At 46.3% G+C, this 20,230-nt stretch overlaps 4 non-coding genes across 4 annotated transcripts; all 4 read left to right on the top strand.

Annotated features, from left to right (window-relative positions):
• The first annotated feature begins 1,048 nt into the window (after window positions 1-1,048).
• On the top strand, window positions 1,049-1,120 carry TRNAA-CGC (transfer RNA alanine (anticodon CGC)). The gene has a single exon. It is a non-coding gene; the product is annotated as a tRNA-Ala (tRNA).
• A 4,843-nt stretch (window positions 1,121-5,963) lies between these two features.
• Window positions 5,964-6,035, top strand: TRNAA-CGC (transfer RNA alanine (anticodon CGC)). Its single transcript has one exon. It is a non-coding gene; the product is annotated as a tRNA-Ala (tRNA).
• A 4,843-nt stretch (window positions 6,036-10,878) lies between these two features.
• Window positions 10,879-10,950, top strand: TRNAA-CGC (transfer RNA alanine (anticodon CGC)). The gene has a single exon. It is a non-coding gene; the product is annotated as a tRNA-Ala (tRNA).
• Window positions 10,951-15,791: 4,841 nt separating this feature from the next.
• On the top strand, window positions 15,792-15,863 carry TRNAA-CGC (transfer RNA alanine (anticodon CGC)). Its single transcript has one exon. It is a non-coding gene; the product is annotated as a tRNA-Ala (tRNA).
• Window positions 15,864-20,230: the final 4,367 nt, after the last annotated feature.

Here is a 20,230-nt window from a genome sequence, read left to right as displayed (position 1 = left end):
CGAAAGAGGTGTCAGTCTATCTAGCAACATATGTGGGCTTTCGGCTGGAGGAATTCCTGCGCGAAATGGTGCTATCTCATTTTTGGTGTTTGAAGACATACACATATATATATATATATATATATATATATATATATATATTTATTTTTTCTCCATAACTACACTTCTCAAATCTGGGGCATCTATCCGAGATGGCTGTGTCACATTATGTGATGTCTCAGGCACCAACGTGATGAGATCGACCTGGCGCTTTAACTTTGTCATTGTAAGTAGTAAGATGTAATTTGGCAGTTGTCATGTTTTTTCATATGCACTACTGCAAACCCCTTTCCTTACTTAGCCCACTCCCTCCTGAAGCTTTTAGGTGTGATGAGGAAGCGTCCTCTCAGCGGGGATGTAGCTCAGTGGTAGAGCGCATGCTTTGCATGTATGAGGACCTGGGGCATTTCCACTTGTTTCTCTTTTTGACTGTCATATGATCTCTATCCACTAGATGGCCCTTTGAGCACAGTAATCCTCTGGTGGAAATCTTCCCCTGGAAGTCATCTCTTATGGAGAAGCAAAATGCACACTGCTTCAGTGTGACCATGAGGTTTTCCATTCTTGCTCCAGTTTTCCCTGCTCTTTTGCTAGTGCTTCACTCGGCAGAATGTTTTGACCAGAAGAGTTCTCCCTGAAAATTATGTCTGCGGGACAGACACACTGCATACCGAGGGGATGTAGCTCAGTGGTAGAGCACTTGCTTTGCATGGATGAGGCCCTGGGTCCAATCCCTGGCATCTCCAATTGTTTCCCTTTTTTTGACTGTCATATGGTCTCTGTCCACGAGATGGCTCTTTGAGCACGGTAATCCTCTGGTGGAATACTTCCCCTGGAAGTCATCTCTTATGGAGAAGCATAATGCACACTGCTTCAGCTGACCATGTGCTTTTCCAGTCTTGCTCCCGTTTTCCCTGGTCTTTTGCTAGTGCTTCAGTTGGCAGCATATTTTGACCGGAAGAATTCTCCCAGGAAAAGATGTCTGCAGGACAGGCCCACTGCACACCGAGGGGATGTAGCTCAGTGGTAGAGCGCATGCTTCGCATGTATGAGGTCCCGGGTTCAATCCCCGGCATCTCCATTTGCATAAACATCAGTGTGATTTTGTCCCGGTTATTTTGTATTTCACACTGCAACTCGGGCCATGATTATAGGATCATCGACATTCATATCTATTTGTCTGAGAAAACGCTGGTGCCCGTATGGCAAACCTGCCTATAATATATCACTGAGGTTTACGTCCCTGCCAGTGTCAACATCCTGTATGCCTTCACAATCACTACAAATAGAAATGCACAGAGAGAAACATCACACCACAGTTTTAACGGTGCAGAATCGTGAAAGTATTGGCATTGCCTTGCGTTTCTTTTCAGTCGATTGTTTTGGTTCCGAATGTATAGCTCCACCATTGTACCTTTGTAGCATATGATGCCTAGCTTTAAAAATAATTTGTTTTCACTGGATGTGGCCACAGATGTGCCTCTGTTGTCAACCTAAGTCGATCAGGTTCTGTAACTTGTTAGTTTTGAGCTGGAATATCCTACCAGCTCTGCTGCTGGGGCCTATCTCTGGCTTCTAAAAGCAAAAGTCTTGAACATATTGATATTTTTCATTAGTTGGTCAGGGGAATTGCATGGGGGGGCAGCCTTTCTGCATGTTTCTATGGACAACCAGACACAGGTGGCTCTAAAATGAAGTCTGCCATTTGGAAACTCCAATTCGACAGTTACCGTCAGTTCTGGGCGCTGTTAGTCCCAAGCAGCCAGCCAGCATCTGGTAGATTTCACAGTTCCTTGCTGGCAGTGGGGATGTAACTCAGTGGTAGAGCACATACTTGGGAAGTATGAGGCCACAGGTTCGATCCCAGGCATCTCCATGTGATATTTTTCCTCAATTGTGGGCTTTTTATCCTGTACATAGGAATTAGGATGATGTGTTCTTTTGCCATACTAAATCCTGTTCCTGAACGTCTTCTCTTTGGAGCCGATGATTGTGGACATGCACGGTGCACCATGCTTCAGTGTGATGTCTGCTTTTTTCATTGGAAGCCTGTTAGCCTGATCTCTTACCGGGATGACACAAGGCAGACTCGTTCAGACAGAGGGGCATTGGCTGAAAATAGTGTCTCCACCGGTCCCCCTGCTAGGCAGTGGTGTCATTCTGAGGTGCTGTGCACGCTCACCAACTATCACCCCCTCTGACCTTTCCCACCGCAGAACACCCTGAATGCATTCAGCGGGTTATGCTTCATTCTAGGGCTGCAATGGATCGCCTAGTGGCAAAACCAATGGAAGCACCATTGACCTTCCGCAGAATTCCACTGCTTGTCTGCCTAGAGAAGCGACATCTGCCGAGTGTGCTAGGGACACTCATGACGGCAGAGCTATAGAGTGGTGGGTCCACGTTGCTTTCCACTAGCCAGCAAATACAGAAGGACATCCGAAAGAGGTGTCAGTCTATCTAGCAACATATGTGGGCTTTCGGCTGGAGGAATTCCTGCGCGAAATGGTGCTATCTCATTTTTGGTGTTTGAAGACATACATATATATATATATATATATATATATTTATTTTTTCTCCATAACTACACTTCTCAAATCTGGGGCATCTATCCGAGATGGCTGTGTCACATTATGTGATGTCTCAGGCACCAACGTGATGAGATCGACCTGGCGCTTTAACTTTGTCATTGTAAGTAGTAAGATGTAATTTGGCAGTTGTCATGTTTTTTCATATGCACTACTGCAAACCCCTTTCCTTACTTAGCCCACTCCCTCCTGAAGCTTTTAGGTGTGATGAGGAAGCGTCCTCTCAGCGGGGATGTAGCTCAGTGGTAGAGCGCATGCTTTGCATGTATGAGGACCTGGGGCATTTCCACTTGTTTCTCTTTTTGACTGTCATATGATCTCTATCCACTAGATGTCCCTTTGAGCACAGTAATCCTCTGGTGGAAATCTTCCCCTGGAAGTCATCTCTTATGGAGAAGCAAAATGCACACTGCTTCAGTGTGACCATGAGGTTTTCCATTCTTGCTCCAGTTTTCCCTGCTCTTTTGCTAGTGCTTCACTCGGCAGAATGTTTTGACCAGAAGAGTTCTCCCTGAAAATTATGTCTGCGGGACAGACACACTGCATACCGAGGGGATGTAGCTCAGTGGTAGAGCACTTGCTTTGCATGGATGAGGCCCTGGGTCCAATCCCTGGCATCTCCAATTGTTTCCCTTTTTTTGACTGTCATATGGTCTCTGTCCACGAGATGGCTCTTTGAGCACGGTAATCCTCTGGTGGAATACTTCCCCTGGAAGTCATCTCTTATGGAGAAGCATAATGCACACTGCTTCAGCTGACCATGTGCTTTTCCAGTCTTGCTCCCGTTTTCCCTGGTCTTTTGCTAGTGCTTCAGTTGGCAGCATATTTTGACCGGAAGAATTCTCCCAGGAAAAGATGTCTGCAGGACAGGCCCACTGCACACCGAGGGGATGTAGCTCAGTGGTAGAGCGCATGCTTCGCATGTATGAGGTCCCGATCTCCATTTGCATAAACATCAGTGTGATTTTGTCCCGGTTATTTTGTATTTCACACTGCAACTCGGGCCATGATTATAGGATCATCGACATTCATATCTATTTGTCTGAGAAAACGCTGGTGCCCGTATGGCAAACCTGCCTATAATATATCACTGAGGTTTACGTCCCTGCCAGTGTCAACATCCTGTATGCCTTCACAATCACTACAAATAGAAATGCACAGAGAGAAACATCACACCACAGTTTTAACGGTGCAGAATCGTGAAAGTATTGGCATTGCCTTGCGTTTCTTTTCAGTCGATTGTTTTGGTTCCGAATGTATAGCTCTACCATTGTACCTTTGTAGCATATGATGCCTAGCTTTAAAAATAATTTGTTTTCACTGGATGTGGCCACAGATGTGCCTCTGTTGTCAACCTAAGTCGATCAGGTTCTGTAACTTGTTAGTTTTGAGCTGGAATATCCTACCAGCTCTGCTGCTGGGGCCTATCTCTGGCTTCTAAAAGCAAAAGTCTTGAACATATTGATATTTTTCATTAGTTGGTCAGGGGAATTGCATGGGGGGGCAGCCTTTCTGCATGTTTCTATGGACAACCAGACACAGGTGGCTCTAAAATGAAGTCTGCCATTTGGAAACTCCAATTCGACAGTTACCGTCAGTTCTGGGCGCTGTTAGTCCCAAGCAGCCAGCCAGCATCTGGTAGATTTCACAGTTCCTTGCTGGCAGTGGGCATGTAACTCAGTGGTAGAGCACATACTTGGGAAGTATGAGGCCACAGGTTCGATCCCAGGCATCTCCATGTGATATTTTTCCTCAATTGTGGGCTTTTTATCCTGTACATAGGAATTAGGATGATGTGTTCTTTTGCCATACTAAATCCTGTTCCTGAACGTCTTCTCTTTGGAGCCGATGATTGTGGACATGCACGGTGCACCATGCTTCAGTGTGATGTCTGCTTTTTTCATTGGAAGCCTGTTAGCCTGATCTCTTACCGGGATGACACAAGGCAGACTCGTTCAGACAGAGGGGCATTGGCTGAAAATAGTGTCTCCACCGGTCCCCCTGCTAGGCAGTGGTGTCATTCTGAGGTGCTGTGCACGCTCACCAACTATCACCCCCTCTGACCTTTCCCACCGCAGAACACCCTGAATGCATTCAGCGGGTTATGCTTCATTCTAGGGCTGCAATGGATCGCCTAGTGGCAAAACCAATGGAAGCACCATTGACCTTCCGCAGAATTCCACTGCTTGTCTGCCTAGAGAAGCGACATCTGCCGAGTGTGCTAGGGACACTCATGACGGCAGAGCTATAGAGTGGTGGGTCCACGTTGCTTTCCACTAGCCAGCAAATACAGAAGGACATCCGAAAGAGGTGTCAGTCTATCTAGCAACATATGTGGGCTTTCGGCTGGAGGAATTCCTGCGCGAAATGGTGCTATCTCATTTTTGGTGTTTGAAGACATACATATATATATATATATATATATATATTTATTTTTTCTCCATAACTACACTTCTCAAATCTGGGGCATCTATCCGAGATGGCTGTGTCACATTATGTGATGTCTCAGGCACCAACGTGATGAGATCGACCTGGCGCTTTAACTTTGTCATTGTAAGTAGTAAGATGTAATTTGGCAGTTGTCATGTTTTTTCATATGCACTACTGCAAACCCCTTTCCTTACTTAGCCCACTCCCTCCTGAAGCTTTTAGGTGTGATGAGGAAGCGTCCTCTCAGCGGGGATGTAGCTCAGTGGTAGAGCGCATGCTTTGCATGTATGAGGACCTGGGGCATTTCCACTTGTTTCTCTTTTTGACTGTCATATGATCTCTATCCACTAGATGGCCCTTTGAGCACAGTAATCCTCTGGTGGAAATCTTCCCCTGGAAGTCATCTCTTATGGAGAAGCAAAATGCACACTGCTTCAGTGTGACCATGAGGTTTTCCATTCTTGCTCCAGTTTTCCCTGCTCTTTTGCTAGTGCTTCACTCGGCAGAATGTTTTGACCAGAAGAGTTCTCCCTGAAAATTATGTCTGCGGGACAGACACACTGCATACCGAGGGGATGTAGCTCAGTGGTAGAGCACTTGCTTTGCATGGATGAGGCCCTGGGTCCAATCCCTGGCATCTCCAATTGTTTCCCTTTTTTTGACTGTCATATGGTCTCTGTCCACGAGATGGCTCTTTGAGCACGGTAATCCTCTGGTGGAATACTTCCCCTGGAAGTCATCTCTTATGGAGAAGCATAATGCACACTGCTTCAGCTGACCATGTGCTTTTCCAGTCTTGCTCCCGTTTTCCCTGGTCTTTTGCTAGTGCTTCAGTTGGCAGCATATTTTGACCGGAAGAATTCTCCCAGGAAAAGATGTCTGCAGGACAGGCCCACTGCACACCGAGGGGATGTAGCTCAGTGGTAGAGCGCATGCTTCGCATGTATGAGGTCCCGGGTTCAATCCCCGGCATCTCCATTTGCATAAACATCAGTGTGATTTTGTCCCGGTTATTTTGTATTTCACACTGCAACTCGGGCCATGATTATAGGATCATCGACATTCATATCTATTTGTCTGAGAAAACGCTGGTGCCCGTATGGCAAACCTGCCTATAATATATCACTGAGGTTTACGTCCCTGCCAGTGTCAACATCCTGTATGCCTTCACAATCACTACAAATAGAAATGCACAGAGAGAAACATCACACCACAGTTTTAACGGTGCAGAATCGTGAAAGTATTGGCATTGCCTTGCGTTTCTTTTCAGTCGATTGTTTTGGTTCCGAATGTATAGCTCCACCATTGTACCTTTGTAGCATATGATGCCTAGCTTTAAAAATAATTTGTTTTCACTGGATGTGGCCACAGATGTGCCTCTGTTGTCAACCTAAGTCGATCAGGTTCTGTAACTTGTTAGTTTTGAGCTGGAATATCCTACCAGCTCTGCTGCTGGGGCCTATCTCTGGCTTCTAAAAGCAAAAGTCTTGAACATATTGATATTTTTCATTAGTTGGTCAGGGGAATTGCATGGGGGGGCAGCCTTTCTGCATGTTTCTATGGACAACCAGACACAGGTGGCTCTAAAATGAAGTCTGCCATTTGGAAACTCCAATTCGACAGTTACCGTCAGTTCTGGGCGCTGTTAGTCCCAAGCAGCCAGCCAGCATCTGGTAGATTTCACAGTTCCTTGCTGGCAGTGGGGATGTAACTCAGTGGTAGAGCACATACTTGGGAAGTATGAGGCCACAGGTTCGATCCCAGGCATCTCCATGTGATATTTTTCCTCAATTGTGGGCTTTTTATCCTGTACATAGGAATTAGGATGATGTGTTCTTTTGCCATACTAAATCCTGTTCCTGAACGTCTTCTCTTTGGAGCCGATGATTGTGGACATGCACGGTGCACCATGCTTCAGTGTGATGTCTGCTTTTTTCATTGGAAGCCTGTTAGCCTGATCTCTTACCGGGATGACACAAGGCAGACTCGTTCAGACAGAGGGGCATTGGCTGAAAATAGTGTCTCCACCGGTCCCCCTGCTAGGCAGTGGTGTCATTCTGAGGTGCTGTGCACGCTCACCAACTATCACCCCCTCTGACCTTTCCCACCGCAGAACACCCTGAATGCATTCAGCGGGTTATGCTTCATTCTAGGGCTGCAATGGATCGCCTAGTGGCAAAACCAATGGAAGCACCATTGACCTTCCGCAGAATTCCACTGCTTGTCTGCCTAGAGAAGCGACATCTGCCGAGTGTGCTAGGGACACTCATGACGGCAGAGCTATAGAGTGGTGGGTCCACGTTGCTTTCCACTAGCCAGCAAATACAGAAGGACATCCGAAAGAGGTGTCAGTCTATCTAGCAACATATGTGGGCTTTCGGCTGGAGGAATTCCTGCGCGAAATGGTGCTATCTCATTTTTGGTGTTTGAAGACATACATATATATATATATATATATATATATTTATTTTTTCTCCATAACTACACTTCTCAAATCTGGGGCATCTATCCGAGATGGCTGTGTCACATTATGTGATGTCTCAGGCACCAACGTGATGAGATCGACCTGGCGCTTTAACTTTGTCATTGTAAGTAGTAAGATGTAATTTGGCAGTTGTCATGTTTTTTCATATGCACTACTGCAAACCCCTTTCCTTACTTAGCCCACTCCCTCCTGAAGCTTTTAGGTGTGATGAGGAAGCGTCCTCTCAGCGGGGATGTAGCTCAGTGGTAGAGCGCATGCTTTGCATGTATGAGGACCTGGGGCATTTCCACTTGTTTCTCTTTTTGACTGTCATATGATCTCTATCCACTAGATGGCCCTTTGAGCACAGTAATCCTCTGGTGGAAATCTTCCCCTGGAAGTCATCTCTTATGGAGAAGCAAAATGCACACTGCTTCAGTGTGACCATGAGGTTTTCCATTCTTGCTCCAGTTTTCCCTGCTCTTTTGCTAGTGCTTCACTCGGCAGAATGTTTTGACCAGAAGAGTTCTCCCTGAAAATTATGTCTGCGGGACAGACACACTGCATACCGAGGGGATGTAGCTCAGTGGTAGAGCACTTGCTTTGCATGGATGAGGCCCTGGGTCCAATCCCTGGCATCTCCAATTGTTTCCCTTTTTTTGACTGTCATATGGTCTCTGTCCACGAGATGGCTCTTTGAGCACGGTAATCCTCTGGTGGAATACTTCCCCTGGAAGTCATCTCTTATGGAGAAGCATAATGCACACTGCTTCAGCTGACCATGTGCTTTTCCAGTCTTGCTCCCGTTTTCCCTGGTCTTTTGCTAGTGCTTCAGTTGGCAGCATATTTTGACCGGAAGAATTCTCCCAGGAAAAGATGTCTGCAGGACAGGCCCACTGCACACCGAGGGGATGTAGCTCAGTGGTAGAGCGCATGCTTCGCATGTATGAGGTCCCGATCTCCATTTGCATAAACATCAGTGTGATTTTGTCCCGGTTATTTTGTATTTCACACTGCAACTCGGGCCATGATTATAGGATCATCGACATTCATATCTATTTGTCTGAGAAAACGCTGGTGCCCGTATGGCAAACCTGCCTATAATATATCACTGAGGTTTACGTCCCTGCCAGTGTCAACATCCTGTATGCCTTCACAATCACTACAAATAGAAATGCACAGAGAGAAACATCACACCACAGTTTTAACGGTGCAGAATCGTGAAAGTATTGGCATTGCCTTGCGTTTCTTTTCAGTCGATTGTTTTGGTTCCGAATGTATAGCTCTACCATTGTACCTTTGTAGCATATGATGCCTAGCTTTAAAAATAATTTGTTTTCACTGGATGTGGCCACAGATGTGCCTCTGTTGTCAACCTAAGTCGATCAGGTTCTGTAACTTGTTAGTTTTGAGCTGGAATATCCTACCAGCTCTGCTGCTGGGGCCTATCTCTGGCTTCTAAAAGCAAAAGTCTTGAACATATTGATATTTTTCATTAGTTGGTCAGGGGAATTGCATGGGGGGGCAGCCTTTCTGCATGTTTCTATGGACAACCAGACACAGGTGGCTCTAAAATGAAGTCTGCCATTTGGAAACTCCAATTCGACAGTTACCGTCAGTTCTGGGCGCTGTTAGTCCCAAGCAGCCAGCCAGCATCTGGTAGATTTCACAGTTCCTTGCTGGCAGTGGGCATGTAACTCAGTGGTAGAGCACATACTTGGGAAGTATGAGGCCACAGGTTCGATCCCAGGCATCTCCATGTGATATTTTTCCTCAATTGTGGGCTTTTTATCCTGTACATAGGAATTAGGATGATGTGTTCTTTTGCCATACTAAATCCTGTTCCTGAACGTCTTCTCTTTGGAGCCGATGATTGTGGACATGCACGGTGCACCATGCTTCAGTGTGATGTCTGCTTTTTTCATTGGAAGCCTGTTAGCCTGATCTCTTACCGGGATGACACAAGGCAGACTCGTTCAGACAGAGGGGCATTGGCTGAAAATAGTGTCTCCACCGGTCCCCCTGCTAGGCAGTGGTGTCATTCTGAGGTGCTGTGCACGCTCACCAACTATCACCCCCTCTGACCTTTCCCACCGCAGAACACCCTGAATGCATTCAGCGGGTTATGCTTCATTCTAGGGCTGCAATGGATCGCCTAGTGGCAAAACCAATGGAAGCACCATTGACCTTCCGCAGAATTCCACTGCTTGTCTGCCTAGAGAAGCGACATCTGCCGAGTGTGCTAGGGACACTCATGACGGCAGAGCTATAGAGTGGTGGGTCCACGTTGCTTTCCACTAGCCAGCAAATACAGAAGGACATCCGAAAGAGGTGTCAGTCTATCTAGCAACATATGTGGGCTTTCGGCTGGAGGAATTCCTGCGCGAAATGGTGCTATCTCATTTTTGGTGTTTGAAGACATACATATATATATATATATATATATATATTTATTTTTTCTCCATAACTACACTTCTCAAATCTGGGGCATCTATCCGAGATGGCTGTGTCACATTATGTGATGTCTCAGGCACCAACGTGATGAGATCGACCTGGCGCTTTAACTTTGTCATTGTAAGTAGTAAGATGTAATTTGGCAGTTGTCATGTTTTTTCATATGCACTACTGCAAACCCCTTTCCTTACTTAGCCCACTCCCTCCTGAAGCTTTTAGGTGTGATGAGGAAGCGTCCTCTCAGCGGGGATGTAGCTCAGTGGTAGAGCGCATGCTTTGCATGTATGAGGACCTGGGGCATTTCCACTTGTTTCTCTTTTTGACTGTCATATGATCTCTATCCACTAGATGGCCCTTTGAGCACAGTAATCCTCTGGTGGAAATCTTCCCCTGGAAGTCATCTCTTATGGAGAAGCAAAATGCACACTGCTTCAGTGTGACCATGAGGTTTTCCATTCTTGCTCCAGTTTTCCCTGCTCTTTTGCTAGTGCTTCACTCGGCAGAATGTTTTGACCAGAAGAGTTCTCCCTGAAAATTATGTCTGCGGGACAGACACACTGCATACCGAGGGGATGTAGCTCAGTGGTAGAGCACTTGCTTTGCATGGATGAGGCCCTGGGTCCAATCCCTGGCATCTCCAATTGTTTCCCTTTTTTTGACTGTCATATGGTCTCTGTCCACGAGATGGCTCTTTGAGCACGGTAATCCTCTGGTGGAATACTTCCCCTGGAAGTCATCTCTTATGGAGAAGCATAATGCACACTGCTTCAGCTGACCATGTGCTTTTCCAGTCTTGCTCCCGTTTTCCCTGGTCTTTTGCTAGTGCTTCAGTTGGCAGCATATTTTGACCGGAAGAATTCTCCCAGGAAAAGATGTCTGCAGGACAGGCCCACTGCACAACGAGGGGATGTAGCTCAGTGGTAGAGCGCATGCTTCGCATGTATGAGGTCCCGGGTTCAATCCCCGGCATCTCCATTTGCATAAACATCAGTGTGATTTTGTCCCGGTTATTTTGTATTTCACACTGCAACTCGGGCCATGATTATAGGATCATCGACATTCATATCTATTTGTCTGAGAAAACGCTGGTGCCCGTATGGCAAACCTGCCTATAATATATCACTGAGGTTTACGTCCCTGCCAGTGTCAACATCCTGTATGCCTTCACAATCACTACAAATAGAAATGCACAGAGAGAAACATCACACCACAGTTTTAACGGTGCAGAATCGTGAAAGTATTGGCATTGCCTTGCGTTTCTTTTCAGTCGATTGTTTTGGTTCCGAATGTATAGCTCCACCATTGTACCTTTGTAGCATATGATGCCTAGCTTTAAAAATAATTTGTTTTCACTGGATGTGGCCACAGATGTGCCTCTGTTGTCAACCTAAGTCGATCAGGTTCTGTAACTTGTTAGTTTTGAGCTGGAATATCCTACCAGCTCTGCTGCTGGGGCCTATCTCTGGCTTCTAAAAGCAAAAGTCTTGAACATATTGATATTTTTCATTAGTTGGTCAGGGGAATTGCATGGGGGGGCAGCCTTTCTGCATGTTTCTATGGACAACCAGACACAGGTGGCTCTAAAATGAAGTCTGCCATTTGGAAACTCCAATTCGACAGTTACCGTCAGTTCTGGGCGCTGTTAGTCCCAAGCAGCCAGCCAGCATCTGGTAGATTTCACAGTTCCTTGCTGGCAGTGGGGATGTAACTCAGTGGTAGAGCACATACTTGGGAAGTATGAGGCCACAGGTTCGATCCCAGGCATCTCCATGTGATATTTTTCCTCAATTGTGGGCTTTTTATCCTGTACATAGGAATTAGGATGATGTGTTCTTTTGCCATACTAAATCCTGTTCCTGAACGTCTTCTCTTTGGAGCCGATGATTGTGGACATGCACGGTGCACCATGCTTCAGTGTGATGTCTGCTTTTTTCATTGGAAGCCTGTTAGCCTGATCTCTTACCGGGATGACACAAGGCAGACTCGTTCAGACAGAGGGGCATTGGCTGAAAATAGTGTCTCCACCGGTCCCCCTGCTAGGCAGTGGTGTCATTCTGAGGTGCTGTGCACGCTCACCAACTATCACCCCCTCTGACCTTTCCCACCGCAGAACACCCTGAATGCATTCAGCGGGTTATGCTTCATTCTAGGGCTGCAATGGATCGCCTAGTGGCAAAACCAATGGAAGCACCATTGACCTTCCGCAGAATTCCACTGCTTGTCTGCCTAGAGAAGCGACATCTGCCGAGTGTGCTAGGGACACTCATGACGGCAGAGCTATAGAGTGGTGGGTCCACGTTGCTTTCCACTAGCCAGCAAATACAGAAGGACATCCGAAAGAGGTGTCAGTCTATCTAGCAACATATGTGGGCTTTCGGCTGGAGGAATTCCTGCGCGAAATGGTGCTATCTCATTTTTGGTGTTTGAAGACATACATATATATATATATATATATATATATATTTATTTTTTCTCCATAACTACACTTCTCAAATCTGGGGCATCTATCCGAGATGGCTGTGTCACATTATGTGATGTCTCAGGCACCAACGTGATGAGATCGACCTGGCGCTTTAACTTTGTCATTGTAAGTAGTAAGATGTAATTTGGCAGTTGTCATGTTTTTTCATATGCACTACTGCAAACCCCTTTCCTTACTTAGCCCACTCCCTCCTGAAGCTTTTAGGTGTGATGAGGAAGCGTCCTCTCAGCGGGGATGTAGCTCAGTGGTAGAGCGCATGCTTTGCATGTATGAGGACCTGGGGCATTTCCACTTGTTTCTCTTTTTGACTGTCATATGATCTCTATCCACTAGATGGCCCTTTGAGCACAGTAATCCTCTGGTGGAAATCTTCCCCTGGAAGTCATCTCTTATGGAGAAGCAAAATGCACACTGCTTCAGTGTGACCATGAGGTTTTCCATTCTTGCTCCAGTTTTCCCTGCTCTTTTGCTAGTGCTTCACTCGGCAGAATGTTTTGACCAGAAGAGTTCTCCCTGAAAATTATGTCTGCGGGACAGACACACTGCATACCGAGGGGATGTAGCTCAGTGGTAGAGCACTTGCTTTGCATGGATGAGGCCCTGGGTCCAATCCCTGGCATCTCCAATTGTTTCCCTTTTTTTGACTGTCATATGGTCTCTGTCCACGAGATGGCTCTTTGAGCACGGTAATCCTCTGGTGGAATACTTCCCCTGGAAGTCATCTCTTATGGAGAAGCATAATGCACACTGCTTCAGCTGACCATGTGCTTTTCCAGTCTTGCTCCCGTTTTCCCTGGTCTTTTGCTAGTGCTTCAGTTGGCAGCATATTTTGACCGGAAGAATTCTCCCAGGAAAAGATGTCTGCAGGACAGGCCCACTGCACACCGAGGGGATGTAGCTCAGTGGTAGAGCGCATGCTTCGCATGTATGAGGTCCCGATCTCCATTTGCATAAACATCAGTGTGATTTTGTCCCGGTTATTTTGTATTTCACACTGCAACTCGGGCCATGATTATAGGATCATCGACATTCATATCTATTTGTCTGAGAAAACGCTGGTGCCCGTATGGCAAACCTGCCTATAATATATCACTGAGGTTTACGTCCCTGCCAGTGTCAACATCCTGTATGCCTTCACAATCACTACAAATAGAAATGCACAGAGAGAAACATCACACCACAGTTTTAACGGTGCAGAATCGTGAAAGTATTGGCATTGCCTTGCGTTTCTTTTCAGTCGATTGTTTTGGTTCCGAATGTATAGCTCTACCATTGTACCTTTGTAGCATATGATGCCTAGCTTTAAAAATAATTTGTTTTCACTGGATGTGGCCACAGATGTGCCTCTGTTGTCAACCTAAGTCGATCAGGTTCTGTAACTTGTTAGTTTTGAGCTGGAATATCCTACCAGCTCTGCTGCTGGGGCCTATCTCTGGCTTCTAAAAGCAAAAGTCTTGAACATATTGATATTTTTCATTAGTTGGTCAGGGGAATTGCATGGGGGGGCAGCCTTTCTGCATGTTTCTATGGACAACCAGACACAGGTGGCTCTAAAATGAAGTCTGCCATTTGGAAACTCCAATTCGACAGTTACCGTCAGTTCTGGGCGCTGTTAGTCCCAAGCAGCCAGCCAGCATCTGGTAGATTTCACAGTTCCTTGCTGGCAGTGGGCATGTAACTCAGTGGTAGAGCACATACTTGGGAAGTATGAGGCCACAGGTTCGATCCCAGGCATCTCCATGTGATATTTTTCCTCAATTGTGGGCTTTTTATCCTGTACATAGGAATTAGGATGATGTGTTCTTTTGCCATACTAAATCCTGTTCCTGAACGTCTTCTCTTTGGAGCCGATGATTGTGGACATGCACGGTGCACCATGCTTCAGTGTGATGTCTGCTTTTTTCATTGGAAGCCTGTTAGCCTGATCTCTTACCGGGATGACACAAGGCAGACTCGTTCAGACAGAGGGGCATTGGCTGAAAATAGTGTCTCCACCGGTCCCCCTGCTAGGCAGTGGTGTCATTCTGAGGTGCTGTGCACGCTCACCAACTATCACCCCCTCTGACCTTTCCCACCGCAGAACACCCTGAATGCATTCAGCGGGTTATGCTTCATTCTAGGGCTGCAATGGATCGCCTAGTGGCAAAACCAATGGAAGCACCATTGACCTTCCGCAGAATTCCACTGCTTGTCTGCCTAGAGAAGCGACATCTGCCGAGTGTGCTAGGGACACTCATGACGGCAGAGCTATAGAGTGGTGGGTCCACGTTGCTTTCCACTAGCCAGCAAATACAGAAGGACATCCGAAAGAGGTGTCAGTCTATCTAGCAACATATGTGGGCTTTCGGCTGGAGGAATTCCTGCGCGAAATGGTGCTATCTCATTTTTGGTGTTTGAAGACATACATATATATATATATATATATATTTATTTTTTCTCCATAACTACACTTCTCAAATCTGGGGCATCTATCCGAGATGGCTGTGTCACATTATGTGATGTCTCAGGCACCAACGTGATGAGATCGACCTGGCGCTTTAACTTTGTCATTGTAAGTAGTAAGATGTAATTTGGCAGTTGTCATGTTTTTTCATATGCACTACTGCAAACCCCTTTCCTTACTTAGCCCACTCCCTCCTGAAGCTTTTAGGTGTGATGAGGAAGCGTCCTCTCAGCGGGGATGTAGCTCAGTGGTAGAGCGCATGCTTTGCATGTATGAGGACCTGGGGCATTTCCACTTGTTTCTCTTTTTGACTGTCATATGATCTCTATCCACTAGATGGCCCTTTGAGCACAGTAATCCTCTGGTGGAAATCTTCCCCTGGAAGTCATCTCTTATGGAGAAGCAAAATGCACACTGCTTCAGTGTGACCATGAGGTTTTCCATTCTTGCTCCAGTTTTCCCTGCTCTTTTGCTAGTGCTTCACTCGGCAGAATGTTTTGACCAGAAGAGTTCTCCCTGAAAATTATGTCTGCGGGACAGACACACTGCATACCGAGGGGATGTAGCTCAGTGGTAGAGCACTTGCTTTGCATGGATGAGGCCCTGGGTCCAATCCCTGGCATCTCCAATTGTTTCCCTTTTTTTGACTGTCATATGGTCTCTGTCCACGAGATGGCTCTTTGAGCACGGTAATCCTCTGGTGGAATACTTCCCCTGGAAGTCATCTCTTATGGAGAAGCATAATGCACACTGCTTCAGCTGACCATGTGCTTTTCCAGTCTTGCTCCCGTTTTCCCTGGTCTTTTGCTAGTGCTTCAGTTGGCAGCATATTTTGACCGGAAGAATTCTCCCAGGAAAAGATGTCTGCAGGACAGGCCCACTGCACACCGAGGGGATGTAGCTCAGTGGTAGAGCGCATGCTTCGCATGTATGAGGTCCCGGGTTCAATCCCCGGCATCTCCATTTGCATAAACATCAGTGTGATTTTGTCCCGGTTATTTTGTATTTCACACTGCAACTCGGGCCATGATTATAGGATCATCGACATTCATATCTATTTGTCTGAGAAAACGCTGGTGCCCGTATGGCAAACCTGCCTATAATATATCACTGAGGTTTACGTCCCTGCCAGTGTCAACATCCTGTATGCCTTCACAATCACTACAAATAGAAATGCACAGAGAGAAACATCACACCACAGTTTTAACGGTGCAGAATCGTGAAAGTATTGGCATTGCCTTGCGTTTCTTTTCAGTCGATTGTTTTGGTTCCGAATGTATAGCTCCACCATTGTACCTTTGTAGCATATGATGCCTAGCTTTAAAAATAATTTGTTTTCACTGGATGTGGCCACAGATGTGCCTCTGTTGTCAACCTAAGTCGATCAGGTTCTGTAACTTGTTAGTTTTGAGCTGGAATATCCTACCAGCTCTGCTGCTGGGGCCTATCTCTGGCTTCTAAAAGCAAAAGTCTTGAACATATTGATATTTTTCATTAGTTGGTCAGGGGAATTGCATGGGGGGGCAGCCTTTCTGCATGTTTCTATGGACAACCAGACACAGGTGGCTCTAAAATGAAGTCTGCCATTTGGAAACTCCAATTCGACAGTTACCGTCAGTTCTGGGCGCTGTTAGTCCCAAGCAGCCAGCCAGCATCTGGTAGATTTCACAGTTCCTTGCTGGCAGTGGGGATGTAACTCAGTGGTAGAGCACATACTTGGGAAGTATGAGGCCACAGGTTCGATCCCAGGCATCTCCATGTGATATTTTTCCTCAATTGTGGGCTTTTTATCCTGTACATAGGAATTAGGATGATGTGTTCTTTTGCCATACTAAATCCTGTTCCTGAACGTCTTCTCTTTGGAGCCGATGATTGTGGACATGCACGGTGCACCATGCTTCAGTGTGATGTCTGCTTTTTTCATTGGAAGCCTGTTAGCCTGATCTCTTACCGGGATGACACAAGGCAGACTCGTTCAGACAGAGGGGCATTGGCTGAAAATAGTGTCTCCACCGGTCCCCCTGCTAGGCAGTGGTGTCATTCTGAGGTGCTGTGCACGCTCACCAACTATCACCCCCTCTGACCTTTCCCACCGCAGAACACCCTGAATGCATTCAGCGGGTTATGCTTCATTCTAGGGCTGCAATGGATCGCCTAGTGGCAAAACCAATGGAAGCACCATTGACCTTCCGCAGAATTCCACTGCTTGTCTGCCTAGAGAAGCGACATCTGCCGAGTGTGCTAGGGACACTCATGACGGCAGAGCTATAGAGTGGTGGGTCCACGTTGCTTTCCACTAGCCAGCAAATACAGAAGGACATCCGAAAGAGGTGTCAGTCTATCTAGCAACATATGTGGGCTTTCGGCTTAAGGAATTCCTGCGCGAAATGGTGCTATCTCATTTTTGGTGTTTGAAGACATACATATATATATATATATATATATATATTTATTTTTTCTCCATAACTACACTTCTCAAATCTGGGGCATCTATCCGAGATGGCTGTGTCACATTATGTGATGTCTCAGGCACCAACGTGATGAGATCGACCTGGCGCTTTAACTTTGTCATTGTAAGTAGTAAGATGTAATTTGGCAGTTGTCATGTTTTTTCATATGCACTACTGCAAACCCCTTTCCTTACTTAGCCCACTCCCTCCTGAAGCTTTTAGGTGTGATGAGGAAGCGTCCTCTCAGCGGGGATGTAGCTCAGTGGTAGAGCGCATGCTTTGCATGTATGAGGACCTGGGGCATTTCCACTTGTTTCTCTTTTTGACTGTCATATGATCTCTATCCACTAGATGGCCCTTTGAGCACAGTAATCCTCTGGTGGAAATCTTCCCCTGGAAGTCATCTCTTATGGAGAAGCAAAATGCACACTGCTTCAGTGTGACCATGAGGTTTTCCATTCTTGCTCCAGTTTTCCCTGCTCTTTTGCTAGTGCTTCACTCGGCAGAATGTTTTGACCAGAAGAGTTCTCCCTGAAAATTATGTCTGCGGGACAGACACACTGCATACCGAGGGGATGTAGCTCAGTGGTAGAGCACTTGCTTTGCATGGATGAGGCCCTGGGTCCAATCCCTGGCATCTCCAATTGTTTCCCTTTTTTTGACTGTCATATGGTCTCTGTCCACGAGATGGCTCTTTGAGCACGGTAATCCTCTGGTGGAATACTTCCCCTGGAAGTCATCTCTTATGGAGAAGCATAATGCACACTGCTTCAGCTGACCATGTGCTTTTCCAGTCTTGCTCCCGTTTTCCCTGGTCTTTTGCTAGTGCTTCAGTTGGCAGCATATTTTGACCGGAAGAATTCTCCCAGGAAAAGATGTCTGCAGGACAGGCCCACTGCACACCGAGGGGATGTAGCTCAGTGGTAGAGCGCATGCTTCGCATGTATGAGGTCCCGATCTCCATTTGCATAAACATCAGTGTGATTTTGTCCCGGTTATTTTGTATTTCACACTGCAACTCGGGCCATGATTATAGGATCATCGACATTCATATCTATTTGTCTGAGAAAACGCTGGTGCCCGTATGGCAAACCTGCCTATAATATATCACTGAGGTTTACGTCCCTGCCAGTGTCAACATCCTGTATGCCTTCACAATCACTACAAATAGAAATGCACAGAGAGAAACATCACACCACAGTTTTAGCGGTGCAGAATCGTGAAAGTATTGGCATTGCCTTGCGTTTCTTTTCAGTCGATTGTTTTGGTTCCGAATGTATAGCTCCACCATTGTACCTTTGTAGCATATGATGCCTAGCTTTAAAAATAATTTGTTTTCACTGGATGTGGCCACAGATGTGCCTCTGTTGTCAACCTAAGTCGATCAGGTTCTGTAACTTGTTAGTTTTGAGCTGGAATATCCTACCAGCTCTGCTGCTGGGGCCTATCTCTGGCTTCTAAAAGCAAAAGTCTTGAACATATTGATATTTTTCATTAGTTGGTCAGGGGAATTGCATGGGGGGGCAGCCTTTCTGCATGTTTCTATGGACAACCAGACACAGGTGGCTCTAAAATGAAGTCTGCCATTTGGAAACTCCAATTCGACAGTTACCGTCAGTTCTGGGCGCTGTTAGTCCCAAGCAGCCAGCCAGCATCTGGTAGATTTCACAGTTCCTTGCTGGCAGTGGGGATGTAACTCAGTGGTAGAGCACATACTTGGGAAGTATGAGGCCACAGGTTCGATCCCAGGCATCTCCATGTGATATTTTTCCTCAATTGTGGGCTTTTCATCCTGGACATAGGAATTAGGATGATGTGTTCTTTTGCCATACTAAATCCTGTTCCTGAACGTCTTCTCTTTGGAGCCGATGATTGTGGACATGCACGGTGCACCATGCTTCAGTGTGATGTCTGCTTTTTTCATTGGAAGCCTGTTAGCCTGATCTCTTACCGGGATGACACAAGGCAGACTCGTTCAGACAGAGGGGCATTGGCTGAAAATAGTGTCTCCACCGGTCCTCCTGCTAGGCAGTGGTGTCATTCTGAGGTGCTGTGCACGCTCACCAACTATCACCCCCTCTGACCTTTCCCACCGCAGAACACCCTGAATGCATTCAGCGGGTTATGCTTCATTCTAGGGCTGCAATGGATCGCCTAGTGGCAAAACCAATGGAAGCACCATTGACCTTCCGCAGAATTCCACTGCTTGTCTGCCTAGAGAAGCGACATCTGCCGAGTGTGCTAGGGACACTCATGACGGCAGAGCTATAGAGTGGTGGGTCCACGTTGCTTTCCACTAGCCAGCAAATACAGAAGGACATCCGAAAGAGGTGTCAGTCTATCTAGCAACATATGTGGGCTTTCGGCTGGAGGAATTCCTGCGCGAAATGGTGCTATCTCATTTTTGGTGTTTGAAGACATACACATATATATATATATATATATATATATATATATATATATATATTTATTTTTTCTCCATAACTACACTTCTCAAATCTGGGGCATCTATCCGAGATGGCTGTGTCACATTATGTGATGTCTCAGGCACCAACGTGATGAGATCGACCTGGCGCTTTAACTTTGTCATTGTAAGTAGTAAGATGTAATTTGGCAGTTGTCATGTTTTTTCATATGCACTACTGCAAACCCCTTTCCTTACTTAGCCCACTCCCTCCTGAAGCTTTTAGGTGTGATGAGGAAGCGTCCTCTCAGCGGGGATGTAGCTCAGTGGTAGAGCGCATGCTTTGCATGTATGAGGACCTGGGGCATTTCCACTTGTTTCTCTTTTTGACTGTCATATGATCTCTATCCACTAGATGGCCCTTTGAGCACAGTAATCCTCTGGTGGAAATCTTCCCCTGGAAGTCATCTCTTATG

The sequence above is a fragment of the Ambystoma mexicanum genome (assembly GCF_040938575.1).
Source record: "Ambystoma mexicanum isolate Mex_15411 chromosome 12 unlocalized genomic scaffold, UKY_AmexF1_1 Mex_chr12_unloc.1, whole genome shotgun sequence".
Taxonomy (NCBI): Eukaryota; Metazoa; Chordata; class Amphibia; order Caudata; family Ambystomatidae; genus Ambystoma; species Ambystoma mexicanum.
The sequence above is the reverse complement of the archived record's forward strand: the minus strand, read 5'-3'. Positions and strand labels throughout refer to the sequence as shown.